Here is a 17039-nt window from a genome sequence, read left to right on the forward strand (position 1 = left end):
ATAAGACGCCTGCCATAAGTCACTTCTCTCATACTCGTTATATCATACTACACTGAACGGGAAAAGGCAGAAACTTCCGCTCCTTAACAACCAATATAAGTGCAAATTACAAGGACTGTGTAACTGTTAACATTTAAGTGTTGCAAAACCACGCCAAAACCACCGGAACTGCCCTCTAGACTTTACTATAATCAATATCTCTTGATACTTTATATACCACACTACGCTAAGCGGGAAAAGACTCCTACCCTCTAACAACCACTAACTGCATAACTACAAAGACTCTTGCTGATAACATCTAAGTTCTGTAAGAGACGCATTAACCTACTGAAACCTAAAATCTCGGGACGGAGAAGAGGAAGGGCCACTTACTTCCATAAATCACTATACCAATCCACGTCTTTCACCATGAGCACACGAGCCAAAAGTGGCTCGGCAGCAGAAAAGCTAAAAGAGTTTGCCCATTCTAAGACCCCAGATCATACACTGCGGCCAGTACGACCCACCCAGATGAAGGAGCCCGAAGACGAGAGCGGGCAGCCGCTGGAACCGACTATGCGACAGCTCCTCGAAGCAATCAATACCTGCAAGTCCTCTCTCACTGATAAAATAGAAGAGATAAAGTCTGACGTCTCGCTTCTGAGACAGGACTTGCAGAACATGAGAGGTAGAATGCGGGAAATGGAGGATCGCATCTCCAACGCAGAAGACTCCTTACGCCCGCTCTCTGCGGCAGTTAAAAAAGCCACGCGAGTAGCAGAATATTGCCAATCCAAGACGGATGACCTAGAAAACAGGTCACGCCGTAACAATCTACGGATAATTGGCCTGCCCGAGAAGTCAGAAGGCTCCCACCCAGAAACAATCGCCGAAACATGGCTGAAGTCTTTGCTAAGTGACGAGACCTTCTCCACGCACTTTGTAGTGGAAAGAGCCCACCGGGTCCCAACAAAACCACCGCAACCAGGAGCTCCCCCGCGCCCTTTCCTAGTGAGGATTCTGAACTGCAGAGATCGTGATGCGGCACTTCGTCAAGCTAGACTAAAGGGCCCATTAAAGTATAATAACGCAATAATCTCTATATTCCCTGACTTTTCAGCCGAGCTACAAAAGCAAAGGGCCACTTTCATAGACGCCAAAAGAAAGTTCAAAGAAAGAAACATCCCTTATTCAATGGCGTACCCAGCCCGCTTACGTATCGTAGCCCAAGGAAAAGTGGTTTTTCTTCAATCCCCCACCGAGGCCTCAGAGTGGCTGGATATGCACCTGCAAATACTGGAAGACGATTGAACCCGCAACATCTATGGCAGGACTCTGAACTCATAATCTTGTGCGACTGATACCCCCCTGACCTATAGACGCTGAAGCATGGGGCGACAATATCTTTAAATTGCCAACAGATCTGGCAAACGCCCATGATCCTCTGTAGGCCACCGGGATATTTCCCCCCCCCCATATTAGAGGAACATCTGCTACTTCTGTATAGATTGTAGCTAAATTGTTTTATTCTTGTTTGATGTTTTTGACATTTATGCCGAAATTAAGCAAAATGTCAGAGGTTAAAGGTTTAAAATGTTATAATCTGCTTTTCAATAATATTCTTAGCAGGTCTGCATCGACACAACTCCCCTCCCTACACCCACAGATCTTCCCCCTTTCTCCCTACTCTAGGGGCACAGAGGCAACACTTCAGACACATATCCACACAGTCAGCAATGACTCTAAAATGTCTTAGTTGGAACGTCCGAGGTCTCGGCACCGCCCTTAAGCGAAGAGCGGTCTTTGCGTATATTCGGCAAACTAACGCACACATTATAAGTTTGCAAGAGACCCATCTTATTAAAGAAAAGGCCGACACCCTGGCAAAGCCATGGGTGCAATGGGCGGCTCACTCCTTCCACACGTCCTCCTCTAGGGGTGTCTCCGTGCTCATCCATAGGTCATTACGTTGGAACCCCATCAACATCCGTAGGGACCCCGAAGGAAGGTTTATATTCATATTCGGAGAAATAGACTCCAAACCTTACATTATCCTATCTATCTATAACCCACCTCATAATAACCTCCATCTTTTACAATCCGCTATAACATACGCTCATCAATACCCCTCGGTGGGGGTGATTTGCCTAGGGGATTTTAATATGGTAATGGACTCAGCCATAGACAGATTCCACATATCCCCTAATACGACCCCCACCCAAAGCTCTTCCCTTAAACAATTAATCGACAGTGTCGGCTGGATCGATCTCTGGCGATTCAAACACCCTGACGTGCAGGAGTTCACCTGCCATTCCCCGGGGCATAGCGCACTGGCAAGAATTGACTATATATTTAGCTCAGCGGAACTGGCAATATTTCTTTCCAAAATCACGCACTGCCCACGCGGCATATCCGATCATAGCCCCATACTGTTAACGTTGAAATTCCCCCAACAAAATATAGTACCCACTTGGAGGCTCCATCCCTTTTGGTTGAAACTAATCGGACCAGACGATCAAGTGCCCTTCCATATATCCCTGTTCTTAGAGGCCCACAGTGAGAATACCCACCCCGCTCTGAAATGGGACACCCTAAAGGCCTACGTAAGGGGATTCCTCAAGTCTGCCATCTCATACATTAAAAAATCGACAGCCCAGGCCGACAGAGAATTAGAAACCCAGACAATAGAGGCGGAAAAGATATACATATCCAACCCTACAGATGCCAATAAAATAGCCTGGCTTAGCCTACTTCGACTTCACAAACACCAAATATATGCTAAAGCTAAACGCAAATTATTCTTTACCAAACAACATTATTTTGAACTGGGAAATCAATCCAGTCACCTACTGGCCAGCCTCATTAGACGGGGAAATAAAACTAATACGGTCCTTAAGATCAAAAACCAGGGCGGGGAGGAGCTGACTGACGGCCCATCTATCACAAACTGTTTTAAAGATTTTTATAGCAATCTGTACAACTCTTTCTCTCAAAGCACAGTGGCAGACGTCCTAAGCTACTTGGAGGATCTAAACTTCCCAACCTTATCCGTAGATCAGGTCGAACTTCTGGAAGCCCCTATCACGCTAGAGGAGATCCAGCAGGTAATCAGAGATATGGCTTCTAATAAATCACCCGGCCCAGATGGTCTCCCGATAGAAACATACCGGAAATATAGTGAACAACTAGCCCCATTACTACTTGAGACACTAAATCAAGCCCAAATAGATAACACCCTCCCACCCTCATTCTACAAAGCCTCCATAGTGGTGATACAGAAACCCGGAAAGGATCCGACAGACTGTAGCTCCTATCGCCCAATCTCACTGGTAAATGCCGATTACAAAATCCTAACCAAAATCCTAGCAACTAGATTAAATCAAGTGATTCTGTCCATTGTCCATCCGGACCAGACGGGCTTCATGCCTGGGAAATCTACGACAATAAATATCCGTAGAGTCCAGACGGCCATGCAACTGGGAAAACAACACAATATGCCCTGGGCCTTGGTCTCGTTGGACATGGCAAAGGCCTTTGACTCACTGGAGTGGGCTTTTCTCGAGGCCTGTCTGACCCACTTTGGATTTGGACCCATGTTCCAACAATGGATCAAAATCATATATAAGTCCCCGAGCGCGAATGTAGTGGTAAATGGCATTCCATCACCCGAATTCCAACTGGCAAGAGGTACCCGTCAGGGATGCCCTCTATCCCTGGCCCTATTTGCCATAGCCATTGAGGCGTTGGCAATACGTCTGAGAGACGCCCCCAATGTAAAAGGTATTAGATGGACGGACCTCGAGAGTAAGGTGGGATTATACGCGGATGATACAATTCTTTTTCTATCAGACCCAATGAACTCATTTTCCCAAGCCATGACCCACATAGATAGGTTCTCCAGTTTCTCGGGTCTGTACGTCAACTGGTCTAAATCGACAATCCTATATACAAACTCCAACCCCGGAAATGACCCCTGTGTAACTAAGTATGGGCTAAAACCAGTCCAAACATTCAAATATCTGGGGATACTAATGCCGTATGATCACAATAACGCCATAGCAGAAAACATGGACCCGCTGCTGGACGACATAAAACACACATTAAAAGGATGGACCAAACTACCGCTCTCTGTGGCAGGGCGCATAAATCTTATTAAAATGGCCATACAGCCTAAATGTTTGCATATACTACAGCACATGCCAGTAGCAGTCCCCAAACGCTTCTTCCAGACATTAAACTCCCTAATCACCTCCTTTGTATGGAACTCCACTCGCTCCAAGCTAAGTCTGTCGATATTACAAAGGCCCAAGGAGCAGGCCGGAATGGCCCTTCCGGACCTCCGACTCTACTATTTGGCAGGACAACTGAAAAACATACGGACCTGGGTCCTGAATAGGGAGCTGCCCATAGCAGACAAACAACTGGCAAAGCAAGTAAAAGGCAATAATCTTCTAAATTACCTAGAATTCCCGCAATACACTAACCCCTCCGACGTAGTCCCGCTTCATAGACTGGCCCTTGGGGTGTGGAGGGAGGTGAAGGCGCTGCAACAATACCGAGATACACTACCCGAGCTCTGCCTCTGGAATAACCCTGGCCTCACTGCCCTACAATCAATCCCAGATCCACAATATTGGATGGCTCAAGGGGCACACACACTAAACGACATATATACAGACGGAATATTCCCTACATTCACAGAACTACGCGACAAGCTGCAGTCCCCACATCTCCAACTATTCAGATTCTTCCAGCTGAGACACGCTCTGAACTCCCAATTCCCACCCACATCAACACATATATCTAAATTCCCTACAATCGGCATCCTCAAGTCTCAGGGACCCAGGGGGCTAATTTTGGCCCTATATACGCATCTCCTTTCGGCCAAAATAGCCCCTAATCCACCTACAGCATACGACAAATGGAAACGAACTATTCCATCTCTCACACCTGAGGAATGGCAGGACATTTCTGAGTCCCACCTGGTAGTTTCCCCCGCTGTAAACAACAAATTAATCCAATTATACATAACATATCAGGCCTATCTTACCCCTAGCCGCTTATATAGAATGGGCACCGCATCCTCAAATGCTTGCCACAGATGCCGTCAACCAGACGCGAACTTTTGGCATCTGATATGGGAATGCCCCCCAGTTAATGAGTACTGGTCGGAAATTACCAACCTTATAAACGCACTACTACCTCCCCCACTGACTATTGATCTAGACCCCAAGGTGGCGTTATTTGGCCTACTGGAGGAGGAGGTGTGGCCACAACACACCCGCATCTTTCTGGAAAAGGTCCTGTTCCTGGCCCGCAAGACAGTAGCCATGAAGTGGATGGCGGTGGAGACTCCCTCTACCCTACACTGGATACAAATGGTAAACACCGTAATCTCTTACGAAAAGATAATTTACCAAAACAGAGGATGCCCGACCAAATTTGGGAAAGTATGGGGGATATGGATCGACTCCCATTCTACCTTACATACGGAATAACCTCGAATCCCGACCAACCCCCCCCCCCCCCCCCCCTAGATAAGTGTCTGCAGACCTGCAATACAGCTCTTCTATCAAAACCAAAATAAGTCAGAGCAGAACCGTTTTGGGAAAAGTTAAAAAGTTTATTGTTGTCAAGTTATCCGAGGAATACAGTAATAAGATATATCGATCCTAATGTAATGGAAATGTATGTATGACCAATGCCATACCTAACAAAACTCTCTTTATTCTGTATTCTACATTGCCTTTGTTTTGTCAAAATAAAACGAATTTAAAAAAAAAAAGTCAACGCTGAACGAATATTGAACGAACAATGCGTGATCGCCGCTCGTTTACACGTAACGATTATTGCTCACTTTCGGCAGTTTGAATGCATTTTGAGTGATAATCGTTGCGTGCAAATGGGCCTTTAGTCTTCAGGGCAAGATGTCGTTACTTTATCTATATTATAAGATCTACAGAGATATTCGTACCCCGTTTATGCTGTGTCGTTTCAATTCTTTTCTAAATGCTATGGCCATCCCTTCCACTATGCAAACTTCCTGCATTATAGTCATTCCCAAACCAGAAAAAGACCCCCTCTAGTGCTCTTGCTACAGTTCTAACAGCTCTGCTGAACACGTATTTTAAAATTTTGACTAAAATTCTAGCTACGCATATGAATGCCTGACTTTCCTGGCTCGTTCACAAAGATCAGGTGGGACCTACCACATTTCAACAGGCCAGAGATAACATGAGAAGGGGGGTAGATCTGATTGGGCTTGCCAATACAATAGGCATAGAGGTCTTCTTTCTAAGCCTTGATTCTGAGAAGGCTTTTGACCAGTTAAATTGGTCCTTCATGTTAAGGACACTGAAGCATTATGGCTTCCCAGGTCCTTTTTTGCAAATAAAGAAGCCTTATCCTCCTTGCCTAGCTTCTCGGTGAGACTTCCTCACATGGCATATAATGGGAATTACTGCGTGTAATAAGCCCTTTAAAGTGAACCTCTTTGCGGGTGATGTCCTACTAAAAGTTCATTTAGACGCAAAATTCGTTCAAAAGGGAGCGATGGTTTTGCTTTTAAACACAATCATTTAAACTTAACGATTATCGTTGGAAAATGGACGATAAACGATAATTGAATGATAGTTTGCTTGAGTGGCATTTGCATCAGTGAAGGTAAAAAAAATGAGGTAAAAATCGTTAAACAATGTTTTTTATTTAAACCAAATGTTAAGCGAACTACCAAGCACTGGATTTTAAGCGGACCGAAAGACAACGATGAAAGAATTAATAACGAAAAGTGCACGATGGGCGTGTGCGTTTACACGTAACGATTATCATTCACTTTCGACACTTTTAATTAATTTTGAGCGATAATCTTTGTGTCTAAATGGGCCTTTACTTTGACTATTCCTCACACTTTGCTTCCAAATCTGTATATATCACTTACTAGACCTTGTGGATCCACTTAAAGGGGTTGTCCGGCCAGAAACATTGCATGTCATTACTTCTGTTTGCCCATTTTCATGCACTTTGTAATATACATTGTGCATGGAAAATGAAGCAAACAGAAGTTTTGGACTTACCTGAAGGGGTGCCCCCCCCTGTGTTGCTCCTCCGTCGTCCCTGGTTACGATAAGAATCTTCTCTTCTTCTTGTTGGGCCGCAGCAGCTCTTATCGGCGCGGGAACGAGCCTCTTCCCATCCGCGCATGCGCAGTTCTTCTCTCTGCAGCCGGGACCGATATACGATCTCCTTGTGTGCAGGGGGGGGGGGATGGAAGAGCGAGGAGCAGGAACTGAGCTCCCGCCCCCTCTCTGCCTCCTCTCCGCCCCTCTGCACTATTTTCAATGAGGAGAGGCGGGACGGGGGCGCACGCATTAGCCCCGCCCCGTCCCGCCTCTCCTCATTGAAAATAGTGCAGAGGGGTGGAGAGGAGGCAGAGAGGGGGTGGGAGCTCAGTTCCTGCTCCTCGCTCTTCCATCCTCCCCCCCTGCACACAAGAAGATCGTATATCGGTCCCGGCTGCAGAGAGAAGAACTGCGCATGCGCGGATGGGAAGAGGCTCGTTCCCGCGCCGATAAGAGCTGCTGCGGCCCAACAAGAAGAAGAGAAGATTCTTATCGTAACCGGGGACGATGGAGGAGCAACACAGGGGGGGCACCCCTTTAGGTAAGTCCAAAACTTCTGTTTGCTTCATTTTTCATGCACAATGTATATTACAAAGTGCATGGAAATGGGCAAACAGAAGTAATGACATGCAATGTTTCTGGCCGGACAACCCCTTTAAGGCACATTTACACATACAGATATTTTTCAAAAGATCGAAAGATCAGTGATCGCTTTGCATAAAGTACTAATAGGAACTAATTGCTATTAGTACTTTATTAGCTTTATTTGCATGCACACGAGCTCCTGGGAGCTGTTACAGAACTCAGCAGGAGGTCTGAGCTCTGTAATTAACTCGAATGTTCAGCCAGGGGCTCCCCGTGGAGAATTCAGCACCATGGACAGCAGACACAGCCTGCAATCCTGCTTATCAGCTGTTCTGTTGGCAGGGCTGAGAACTGAGAGCAGCTGTAACAATGTTATCAGCTGTAATCAGCTCTCCCCATGCAGAACACAGCCTGCGGTCCTGCTTATTAGCCGTTCTGCTGAACGACGGTTTTCACGCAGAACTGAAAACCATCGTTCGGCCAAAAAGTGAAAGATGAGCACATTTAGACACAACGATTATCGCTCAAAAGACGTCTTTTAAGTGAATTTTGAGCGATAATTGTTGTGTCTAAATGGGCCTTTACTCTCAAACTGTACCTTTTTACTGTTCTAACAGAAACGTTAGCTATCTTGCATACAGCCTTTTATCCCTTTTCCCAAATTCAACACTTTTACTATTCTATAATCTGCTCATCCCCCCTCCCTACACCGACCATGCTTAAATGCATTTGTCTTCAAGGCCCACCTGCCAAAGGTCTTTTCTCTGAAATGTATTGTCTCCTTAATGATAAGCCCTTGATCCCATCTCACAAACATTTGTATATGGTCAGATGGGAGAAGTGGTTGCAAAGAGATATTCCGCCTTCTCTGTTCGGCAATTTGGTCCGATGCTAAGAAAAACTCACTGTGTGCATTACATAAGGAAAATTAGTATAAAATCCTGATGACATGGTATCATACCCTAGCTTCTCTACACAAGCTTAATGCTGCCATCCCAGAAATCTGCTGCTGTTGTAACTCTCACACTAGTAACCTTTACCATATCTTCTGGGATTGCCCTCAAAACTACCTGTCTGGGTTACAGTGCAGTCTATACTCTAGCAACTGTTTAAGGTTAATGTTCAACTGGACGCAATCATCTTCTTATTGAATGTTCCCCCGCAGAATTTCAGGAACTCAGGTACCAAAATGTTCCACCTCATTCTCACTGCAGCCAAAAGCCTTATAACGTTCTTTTGGCCGGATCCAAGACATATGATCTCTAGAATACCTAACTGTCTCCATTCGTAATACTGGAGACATGTTTGACTCCATCTGATCTCTTTAGGACTCCCACACAATTATGATGCGTTGACAACGGCTGCTAATTTCTCACAGTTTTTAGGACTACCTTATTTGTGTGCTTTATGGCCAAAATTCTGTTTTCCTCCCTCTTTTCAAAGTTAATATATTGTTATATATTTCTTGCATATTGTTTCAAAGATGGTCCTTGCACCACATGAGCTTACTTTATAGCTTAGCTCGAATATGCAATTGCTGGATAACTTTTACATTTTACATTGTCTGCATTTCTCAGCTCCCCTGTGTTCTGCCACTTCCTCTCTGGTACTTCGGAGAACATAATATGTTATTGTTTTTGAAATGTGGTTTATGTGTTTTGTCAAAAGGCATACATTTATTCTCTGTACCTTATGCTGGTAAAAATTAATAAAATACAGTTTAAAAGAAACATTCTGTTTCCATCTCCCAATATATTGTACAAATACAGGACACATTGCTGAATGTACCATGTTGGGTCTCAAATAATAATTATAACCAAAAAGAATAGATGCAAAACCCAGCACATGTGCTTCTGGAATCTGCTAAGGCAGTAAACACCTGAAGCATTCTGCCTGCAGTAGTCACTAACTGTAGTTTAATATTAGCAGAACTGTCCTTTTTAGTCGCATATGAAGATGTTTTTTGATGCTAAAATAAATACGGGAAGTACTACAGTTAATACTTCATTATGATTCATTGTATTATATAAAGTACCGGTAGCTCTTGTGAAAAATGGGAGTTTTCCAAATCAACTCTCTATTAGTGACAATATTAAGGATTCCTTCTGGCAATTCATCTGCACCATGACTTAGGTCACGAGAAGTGTCAAAGATACATTTCATTTAACCCTTTGCAATCCAAGTTTGGGTTCAGGGTTTCTCAGGGGGCTTTCTCTTTCTGCCATTATATAATGGCGCCATCTGCTGGCTAGAGTCAGTACTGCGATATATGACATGCTGGAGAGGCCCCCGACAACAGAGCGGCCAGTAATCTACAGTAAGAATACCCTGCCGGATGTCTTCCGACATCGGAGCTGTACAGCCTTCAATCAGAATGTCTTTAGACATCAGAAAGTGGATTAGAAAGGGTTAAATGGGAATAAGAAATTGATTCCAAGAGCCTCTGCAACTCTGTGTATGTCAAAACAACAAGCTCAGCACTTTGTTTCTAAAACATGCAGCAACTGCAACCATCAAGACAGGATTTCTTGTTTCTTTCAGTATCAAAGTCTACTAGCCACCTTCACTTCTGCTCATAGGTTTTATTCACATAGAGTAACCTTGTTGTAAGTAGTCATTTCAACTGAGGCTACTGTAACTCAAGTCAAAGTTGATTCCTTAGATCACAAATTCCATTAGATAATCTCCCCGTTTACACACGGCCCTGAGCAATAGATCGCATACTTGTTGGAGTCAGTTGGTTTTTAGTAAAATTAAAAAACAAGCGACTTCTGTAATCAGGAGACTCTCAATGTTTGAGTGACTCCTGTTAACTGTGCCTGGAACAATCCCAAATGTATTTATTTATTTTTTAAAACTAGTTAGGGTGTATTTACATTACTAATTTTCCCATGAAAGTTTTGTTGCGATATGGAAGGATTTTGCACGGGAAAATAACCTTTTATTTCAATGGATTCATTTACATGAGTGATTTTTTTGCTGGCACCAATAGTGTGAGATCAGAAAAATTGCAACATACTGATTTTTTGGTGATTCTGTTCAAGTATCGTCCCTTATTTTCTATGGCTGCATGAAAAAGATCGTATTGCATTCGCATACCATACGATTTCCATGCGAGTGTGATGCGGCCTTTCCATTTTAATTAAGGGAATAACATGCAATTCTTTCACACGCATGAAAACTGCATGAAAATCACATGTACAATGATGTAATGGCTTTTTCTCATAAAACACATGACAATCGTAGAAACAAACTGCAGGGTTATATCTGCGGTATCCGTCCGATTTTCTCAGACAAATATCACAGTCGCTCATGTAAATACGGCCTAAGTGTGCTGTATCAAGTATCACTTAAAGACCTCCTTCCCACGAACGGATTTCCGCCGTGTAATTCGTGGCGGAAATCCGCTGCATTGCCCGCAGCTATTAGGTTCTATTGCACCTAATAGCTCAATGCTCACGGTGCAGAATTCCACCGCAGAATTCCGCACCGTAAATTCATCCGTCCTCACCCGCGGCATGCTCAATTTGCCGCGGGTGTACGCACGGACGGCTTCCATTGCAGTCAATGGGAGCCGTCCGTTCACGCTATGTTCCGCTGTAGCACAGCGGAAGATAGCGTGAAAACGCTTCCCCGCCCACCGCCGGCGCGTCATATGACACAGCCGGCCGCGTCATGTGACGTGGTGGAGGTGGGCGGGGAAACGTCATGCGGGAGCGAGGACGCCGGATCCGCAGGTAAGTATGGAGTCTCCTGGGGGGCGCCGTGACGGCTCCGCCGCGGAATTTCGCAACGGAGCCCGTCAAGGCCGTGTGCAGCCGGCCAAAGGCTCAATATATGAATTGCACTGAAACAATCTAGTCCAGTTTTGTACATGCATAAACACAAAGTCACTTTAGAGAAAATGGTCACTCACATCAACTGATAGTAATTTTCTAAAATGTATCTTATCTGGGATACTCCTAAATCTCAAAGCACATGTGACCTGACTCCAAACTTTCACGTGCAATCAGAGGGTTCTGGCATTGTAGCAATTTACTTATAACTTGTAAACATGTTTCTATTTCTATTTACTTAGCAAGTATTGAATACACACTGTAAGCCACCGCTTAATGAAAATAAGGCCTGAAATTCTCTTTTCATTTGCTTATATACATAAATGAATACATATATTCTGTTATACTGCACTTACATTGCGTGGAACTTTCATATCTTTTTCACTGTTTACTTTGCAGATTTCCAAGCACCATTCAAGCATGGCATTATCTGCCTCTCTGGTTTTTGGCTGCATGCATGCACTTAATATGTGTTGTTAAAACAAAGATATTAACATGTATACTGAACGCAAACAGTGATTTTCGGGTGACAGAGAAATAACAATATGTACGTGGGCGGCAGAGTCGAAGAACAAGACTTCACAAACAGCCATGAAACAGTACTTAACACTTATATTTGTTGAGTAGTAAAGAAAATTTATGAAAAGATCGCCCTCTACAGAGCATTTGCTGCATTACAAGTAGCAATCTCTACAAGTAAATATAGTAATGAGTATATGTTTGCTTCTTCAGTTTTATTCTGTGCTGTTGATATATCAAATTATTAAACTCCATCAACAGGGGTAATTCGACTAATTTTTGTAAAGGTTCACTTTCCTGGGTCTGGTGTCAGGGTCTGGCAAAGTAATGAGGGTTAAAACAAGACACAGAATTATAATTATGAGTAAATTACGGCGCAATTTAGGAAATATCAAATATGTATAAGGTTTTTTCTTACTACTTTTGGAACTATAGAATACTTAACTCACCATATTTATTTTCCCATCAAAGGAGCTGTGTGAGGGCTCATTTTTTGCAGAATTAATTGATATTTTCATTTATACCATTTTGTGGTACATATAACCTTTTGAATGCTTATGAGCCTCGTGTGGTGCAGAGTGTAAGCTCTCACCTACGACCTGAGGGTTGCAAGTTCAATCCCTGCAGGATTCAGGTAGCCGGCTCAAGGTTGACTCAGCCTTCCATCCTTCCGAGATCGGTAAAATGAGAACCCAGCTTGGTGGGGGGTAATAAGTAATAATTACCTGAAAGCGCTGTGGAATAAGTTGGCGCTATACAAATACCAAGATTTATTTATTTTATGAGCAAAGATACCAGTTCTACATAGCGATAGTGATTACAATGCAGTGAAGTAGATTTTTGCTTTACTCCTCTATGTGGGCCAAGACTGAAATCACTAGCTACGAGTCATTTCTGCACAATTCTTCTCATCTTCCTGCTGCTCCCAATGCCCCTCTCATAAACTCTTCCATAGTAAACAGTGCCCATTTGTGGCCCCTCTTAGTTATAGTGTCCCCTGCGTAGCCCCTCAAAGTTGTGCTTTGCTCAATGTCAGGTCCTGTTAGTGCAATCACACTGAAAGTAGTTATTGGAGGAAGGAAGGGGAACTGGCACCGACTCCTTCTCCTGGTCTGGACAGCAAAGGTCCAGACAGCTGGCAGTCGAGGTCCGCATGCAGACCCCGGTCCGCCCGTTGAAAACCCCTGTTGCTCTATCAAATCAAAATACGATAAGTCAATTATTCATCTACATAAAAAATAGGAGCTATTACTTATATACCAGCTATGTAAATTAGAAATTGTTTAAACCTTACAACTAGGTTGCACTGGCAGCATATGAAAATAAATGAGGTTGTAAAGACTTTGACAGATCAATTACAAAAAGGATATCCTCATCATACCCTAATTAAGTAGGTATGTAATAGTCCTGTGCTTTATCACATTCCCTAATTTAGCTGTTCTGTGCGTATGTAAGGGGGAAATGCAGCAGCGTTTTCCCTTACAGACACATGGCATGCAGCCACTGTCAGATGTGGTCCAGGAGCCGCAGCAGTAGCCTCCACCCCCTCACGGTGTGGGAAGTGACCGGGACGGGGGAGACAGGAAGCAGGGAGCATTAGTTACTAGCACCAGTGAAAGACCCCTCCACCAGCCCAGTGCTGCAGCCAAGGAGGGAGAAAAGGGGCTATTGAAAACCCTGCTTCCTTGCCAGAGACCAGTGGCACTGAGTGGGTACATTCAGAGAGAGTGCAAAGTGTCATATTTCTGATGGAGATGTGCCCAGCAGCCATATTGACCTATATAATGATATGTAGTTGAGTCACAGAAGGAATCTGTGAGCAGCAAGGGAAATAGAAATTACATATTTTAAAGGGGTTGTAGCTGAGAAGCTGGAAATAAAACGCTGGCAATATAGCTCACCAGAGAAATAAAGTGGAATAATCTTCCAATAGGCATAGTACACTACAATAGTATATCAGACTTATGAATATGGAAGTGATTCATCACCAGTGTAGGAATACCAAAAAAACCTTACAGTTAGCTGTCAAAAGAGGTGAAAGAAAGGAGGGTAGCAACATTCTTAATGACAAGTTCTGTCATTAGAAAAAAAAATCTATACTTACCTATTCCTCCCCAAGCAGTCTTCTTACCAGATCTTCTCCTCACTGATCTTTTCCTGACTCCTCCAGTCCCCTGGGTCTCGTCACCGCAGGCTGTCCGAATTTTCTATTTCCTGTGATATAGCAACCATTCGCTACATTCTGTTTCCTACAGTCAGTGTATGCTATGTCACTAGTGACGTAGCGTTCACTACCTAATAAGAAATGGTGAATCCTTGGCAGGGGCCTTTTAAGAAAAGAAAAGTTTCTCAAAGTAAGTGAGCTCAGAGTTCAAGTTAGATATAGGCATTAGGGTGTTAATGTAACTATGTAGCTGGAAATATTGCAACCAGGATCATGGGGGAATACCCAAATCGCCCCTTATATCAGAAAGGGCAGACAAACTTCTGGTTCCATTATATTCCACACTCGGGGAGACATAACCTTCGGCAGGAATAGTGAAGAAGTGTGTATCATAATAGATGGGAGCTGAGGATTTCCTAGTAAAGGAGAAGGGGGACTAGTCGAAAAAATCAAGTGACCCTGCCTAGTGAAACTCTTCCAGAATCTCAGCAAAGTGAGCAGAAGAGGCGAGATCTCCCATTTCTATACAATAAGCATTTGAAGACTGCATAACAGCCCCTAAGATGAAATAGGGTTCAAATCGTGTTGCATTGCCACCATCCAGAGCTTGGTTGTGCAGTGATGACAAAGATCTAAGATGCAATTACAAATAGCTGTCTTGTGATACAAATCTAAATTGGGCAAGCTGCTAAAGGAAATGAAATTCTAAACTGAGAAGCTGTACCTGCATTGCAGGAAGGAAAACGTAAGGATCTGAGCTTTCTGGATATTGACCTTAAAGCTACTGCCCTCTCCAAACTGCTCGACATTCATGCAAAACCGCTGGTAGGCCTATTCTAGTAAAGGTCATATAAATCAGTAGATCACCAGCAAAAAGCAAAACGTTATGCTCTATGGCTCCTATCTCTACCTCCCCTCAGTACTGTGTTGTGCTTCAGAGCATTAATCATGTACTATATGGGTACAATACGCAGAAAGGGAGAAGAGGGTACAGCACTATTTGTCCTGTTCTGAATCTGAAGAGGGGAAGAGGGAGCCACTGATTTGACTTGATTGTGATTGTAAAGACCCATGTAAAGATCCAGATGCTCATTTGGCTACCCAGTCCTATTTTATATAAGGTTGCCTCCAGGAACCCCCAGCAGACCCTATCAAACACCTTCTCAAAGCTTAATAACAGGAGACACAGGGAATCCCCAGAATGGCAAGCTCTGAGAAATGAGAGATACTGTCTTGATGGTGTTGTCCCTAGCCTCTTGGCTGGGCACAAAACCAACTTGTTCTGTATGTATAAGAGAAGGAAAGTTGGGCCATAAAGCAATTTTTTTTTGCATATACTTTCATAGCAAATTTTATTAATTACAATGGGCGGAAATTACTACAGGTCAATAGATCTTTTGCTGGTTTGAAGAACACTGTGATAATAGCTTGGTGCTTCTGATGGGGAAATGTACAATGTCATGGGGAAAACAAGTCGCCACAGAGCTTATAAAATCATGGGGTAGAGACATCAGAGTCCAAGCTCTTCCTCAGTTTTAATTCCTTGATGACTGTGGCTAGTTCAGTATCTGTGAAATCCTCATCCAGAACGTGGAAATTCTCAACAGAGGTAGAGTCAGGAGCATAGTAAGATAATCTTCAGTACTCTCCAATGTCTGAGGTAGGGGACCCTCCTCATTACATCTGATAGTATACTGTATAATGACCCATAATACTGTCTAAACATTTCCAAAATGTTGTACATGGAGTGAACTAAACCCTTCTTAGGAGAATTGATAAAAAAGAAAGATGATTGGGGAATTCAACTGTGATAGCCATAGGCAGCCACTTGCCACAATTGTCACTGCATTCATAGTACCCCTTAAAGGGAACCTGTCACCACTGAACAGCACCAAAAAAAAATACAGCCAGGGGATGTATTTTTTTATACACACCCACTCTCCCATTCCCGCAGTGACCACTGGTGAAGTCCATGTGTGGTACAAAGATCTGATACAAAGATCTGACTCTTTTCAGACCGCAATGCATGCACACTCCCGTCAAAGTTTATAGAAGAGTGTGTGCCAGAGGTCTGAAAAAAGTCAGATATTCAGAACACAAGCAGACTTCACCAGTGGACACCGCGGGAATAGGAAGAGTGGGTTAGGATAAAGGTGATTTCACCTCAATGAACAGCACCATAACTTAGTTTATGGTAAAGTTTACTAGTGACAGGTTCCCTTTAAGCATTCTGTCTTGAAAGCACAAAGCCATTTGGTCTAAAATGGAAAGGAATATATATATATATATATATATATATATATAATTTTCAAATTTAAGAAACATAATATGAGTATGCCATTCTGCTAGAATACTTTCCCTTTGCCGTCACTGAAAACAGGTAAAGGCTTCTAAAGAACTCTGAGAAGTTCATATAACAATGCACATCCTTACAAAGACTCAATGACCTCAATCTTTTTGGGAAATGTTGCAATAGCAGTGGAAAAGTCTTCCGTTCTGGCTAACAATATTATCAATTAGACTCTAGGCAATGTAACACCTCTTCTAAATTAAAATGAAACTACAAGCTTTTATAATATAGACTAAAAGGATAATATGGAATTCTTCATAAAGGAAACCAACTCATTTTTTGTAAAGACTTTAGTGAGGTCGCAACCTTCCCATAAGAACATTTATAGTGAAAAAAATATATATAGCTGAATTCATGGGAAGAAGGAAAATGACACTGATGACAGTCAAAGCAAAAAGGAAGTTGTTTGTCTAGAGTGCAATAATTAACTTTTATGGTTTTGTTATAGTTTATTGACAAAAAACATTAAATGGTTTAAACACAGTACT

At 43.1% G+C, this 17039-nt stretch overlaps 1 protein-coding gene across 3 annotated transcripts in view; it reads right to left on the minus strand.

Moving 5' to 3' along the window:
• Positions 1–17039, minus strand: part of BCAS3 (BCAS3 microtubule associated cell migration factor) — a 1118574-nt gene that overhangs the window by 698807 nt on the left and 402728 nt on the right. The window lies entirely within an intron of this gene.

The sequence above is a fragment of the Eleutherodactylus coqui genome, chromosome 1 (assembly GCF_035609145.1).
Source record: "Eleutherodactylus coqui strain aEleCoq1 chromosome 1, aEleCoq1.hap1, whole genome shotgun sequence".
Classification (NCBI taxonomy): domain Eukaryota; kingdom Metazoa; phylum Chordata; class Amphibia; order Anura; family Eleutherodactylidae; genus Eleutherodactylus; species Eleutherodactylus coqui.